The sequence below is a fragment of the Cebus imitator genome, unplaced genomic scaffold, assembly GCF_001604975.1.
Source record: "Cebus imitator isolate Cc_AM_T3 unplaced genomic scaffold, Cebus_imitator-1.0 Scaffold11, whole genome shotgun sequence".
Taxonomy (NCBI): domain Eukaryota; kingdom Metazoa; phylum Chordata; class Mammalia; order Primates; family Cebidae; genus Cebus; species Cebus imitator.
In genome coordinates this window covers 5,549,399-5,553,497 of record NW_016107326.1, presented here as the reverse complement: position 1 = coordinate 5,553,497, position 4,099 = coordinate 5,549,399, and positions in this window count along the sequence as shown.

Genomic DNA, 4,099 nt, shown 5'->3' with positions numbered 1-4,099 from the left:
ACCCGTCAGGCAGAAAAATGACAGAAATGATGCCATATTCTTTATTGCATCTTATTGATTGGTGCATGATTTCAGTTTTTCTCATTGTTGATAATGTTGACCTAGATCATGTGATTCAGATGGTGCTACCAGATCTTTCTGCTGTAAACTTAATTTTTTTTTTTTTTTTTTGAGATGAAGTTTTGCTCTGTTGCCTAGGCTGGAGTGCAGTGGTACAATCTCAGTTCACTGCAACCTCCACCTCCCAGGTTCAAGCAATTCTCCTGCCTCAGCCTCCTGAGTAGCTGGGATTACTGGCCGGCACCACCATGCCCGGCTAATTTTTTGTATTTTTAGTAGAGACGAGGCTTCACCATGTTGATGAGGCTGGTCTCGAACTCCTGACCTCATGATCTGCCTGCCTTGGCCTCCCAAAGTGCTGGGATTACAGGTGTGAGCCACCGTGTCCAGCCAAACTTAACTTTTTATTCATTTTGTAACTAATCAGTATTTTACAAAGATGTATTTTGAAGCTATACAAATATGCCATTTTTAATAATTCAAATAAAACTTTCAATTAATTAATCTATCCATGTTTGAGTTATGATCTACTACCATTATTTTGAATCTCATATTGTCTCTCATCAAGCTGGCTTGTTCATTTTTTTTGAGACGGAGTCTTGCTCTGTCACTCAGGCTAGAGTGCAGTGACATGATTTCAGCTCACTATAACCTCTGCCTCCCAGTTTAAATGATTCTCCTGCCTCAGCCTCCTGAGTAGCTGGGATTACAGATGTACGCCACCACGCCCATCTAATTTTTGTATTTTCAGTAGAGACGGGGTTTCGTCATGTTGTCCAGGCTGGTCTTGAACTCCTGACCTCAAGTGATTTGCCTGTCTTGGCCTCTCAAAGTGCTGGGATTATAGGTGTAAGCCACTGTGCCCAGCTTGGCTTGTTCCTTTTGACATGCCCCCATAATATATATATATATATTTTTGAGTACTTGTGTGCTTTCTGGAAAAATAAGATGTTTCAGGTTTATGTGGCACCTTGCCTGCTCTAACACTGGAAGCATCCATTTCTCAAAAGAGCTGTGGAAAATAATATTTAGAGCCAAGACTTGCGCTCTGAGGGGGCCCATTGTTGTTGGCGTGACGCCGCTCCTGGGTCCCCTCAGTGACAGAAACAGCACCCTGGCTTCCCTTGCCCTCAATTTGTTTACTTTTTTGTTGTCGTTTTTTGTTTTTATTGAGGCAGAGTCTTTCTCTGTTGCCAGACTGGAGTGCAGTGCAGTGGTGCTATCTTGGTTCACTGCAACCTCCACCTCCTAGGTCGAAGCAATTATCTTGCCTCAGCCTCACGAGTAGCTGGGACTACAGATGCATGCCACCACACCTGGCTGATTTTTGTGTTTTTAGTAGAGGTGGGATTTCACCATGTTGGCCAGGCTGGTCTCGATCTCCTGACCTCGTGATCCACCTGCCTTGGCCTCCCAAAGTGTTGGGATCATAGGCGTGAGCCACTGCACCCGGCCTAATATGTTTACTTATTTCATTACCACCTATGCGTGTGATGAATCTCCCACCTGGGCTGCCACTGAATTTTCCCTGAGTGGACTCTGACTCCGTACTCTGAGCCACCCCGGCATGGATCCCCTCCTCCCCTCTTTACTCTGCTTGGGATCTGACACTCGGGGCTGGGCCATGGCAGCACCTTACTCTCCTTCTGCAGATACAATAGATTTCCATTACTCATAGTAGCTGCATTTGATAAGGTGACCATGGACACTGGATTAGTGAATATTGAACCATCGCTCCTAGCAGAGATACAGGGTTAGCTTCCTGAGAGCCTCTGGTCACAACAGTTTTGTCAACTGATTAATATATAGCCTTTTATGTGTATTTATGATTTTTGGGGTTTTGTTTTGTTTTTAGAGAAGCTGGGCCTTGCTGTGCCCAGGCTTGAATGCAGTAGTGGCACAACTATGGCTCACTGCAGTCTTAACTTCCCAGGCTCCCAAATAGCCGGGACCACAGGTGTGCACCACAATACCCAGCTAATTTTTAAATTTTTTTTTAGCAACGGAGTCTTTTTTTTTTTTTTTTTGAGACGGAGTCTCTCACTGTCACCCAGGCTGTAGTGTGGTGGCGCGATCTTGGCTCACTGCAATCTCCACCTCCTGGATTCAAGCAATTCTCCTGCCTCAGCCTCCCAAGTAGCTGGGACTATAGGCATGCACCACCACGCCCAGCTAATTTATTTTTTGTATTTTTAGTAGAGACGGGGTTTCACCATGTTAGCTGCAATGGTCTCGATCTCCTGACCTCGTGATCCACCCGTCTCAGCCTCCCAAAGTGCTGAGATTACAGGTGTGAGCCACTGTGCCCAGCCCTAGCAATGGGTCTTTATGTTGCCCAGGCTGGTCTCAAACTCCTGAGCTCAAGTAATTCTCTTGCCTCGGGCTCCCAAAGTGCAGGAATTACAGGCATAAGCCACTGCTCCCAGCTGTGTATTTCTGTTTAAAGATGCCTTATTAATAAATATTGCTGATTCATTAACACTGAATGAAGTTGACCGCACTATAGCTCTTGCCTGAACAAAGCTCATCTAACACACGTATTTTTTCCAGAAGGAGCATCACAATCTTTCTGCATTTAGGATCACTAGAAGGCACTTTAGCCATGCATGTGGGGACCATTTTAAACAGCACAATCCCCAAGAAAAAGAACAAAAATCTGAAAAGCATGGCACTAAATGGACTGTGAAAAGTACATTTCTTCACAAAATGGCAGTTGAAACAGGAAGTCAGAGCATTACCTTGTTCGGCCTCTGCTGGAAATGTGCTTGTCAGTTGACTCAAATTTTTTGGCACTCTGTGCATGTTGGTGAATATCTGCAAAAGCCTTGTGGGTTGGGCACAGTGACTCATGCCTATAATCTCAGCACTCTGAGAGGCCAGAGCGAGAGGACTGAGTCCAGGAGTTCAAGACCAGCCTGGTCTATGTAGCAAGATTACATCTCTACAAAAAATAAAAAAACTAGCTGGGCATACTAGCATGAGCCTGTAATCCCTGCTTCTCAGGAGGCTGATGAGGTAGGATCCTTTAAGCCCAGGAGTTTGAGGCTGCAGTGAGCTATAACTGCACCACTGCACTCCAGCCTGGGAAACAGAGCAAGACCCTGTCTCAAAAAATTAAAATAAATAAATACAGTGCAGTGGCTCACGCCTGTAATCCCAACACTATGGGAGGCTGAGGCAGGAGGATCGTTTAAGCCCAGACATTTGAGACCAGCCTAGACAACGTAGTGAGACCTCGTCCCTTAAAAATAAAAAATAAATAGTAGCAAGTTTGAAAGACGCTTACCCACTAAGGGAATTATTATATTATCTCACACAATTTTGGGACTTACCAACTCATAATTTTTGAGGTTGCCTCATTGACTTGCAGTGCATGAGGCTGCAGAACTACCGAGGAGGTGGGCTACTGGTAGGATTCTTGCTGGCAACACTGACAGGTTCCTGGGAATCAGTGTGTACGGGAGCCAGTTTGCCCGGGCTCACAAGAGCTGGCTGTACAATCTCTTCCTGGTCCTACATTCTGGGACTACCTTCTGGGTAGTTTGAAATAGGCCATGGTGGGTGTATTTACACCACAGAAATCTGCAAATGCCTCAAGTCAGGGCTTTTTCTTGGAAGAACTGGTGGTTAAACCGGCACACCATTGCTGTGAACTCTATAGATGATGCACCAATGACTTCATAACCCAAAAAGGGAACGCCCAGACAGCCAGAGACCCTCTAACCTGTCCTCACACAAGCATTCATGCCTTATATCACTTGTTTGGATACTGCATTTCTTTGGCTCTTAAGATATGTAACCCCGGCTCTAAAAGCTTAAGTTTGATGGCTTCCTGTATCCTTCGGAGGACCACACAACTCTTACAGCCACAGAAATAAAATCTGACTAAGTCTAGGCTCTCTACGCTTTGTTCAGTTGAATCTTGACCCCGAAGGTCACACTATATTCCACAACCCCCTACCCCCAACCTCCAAGCTGGTACCCCCCCTGCAGCACCCAGCCCTGGGTCCTCATGCTATAAACTTTCATCACCCTTTTT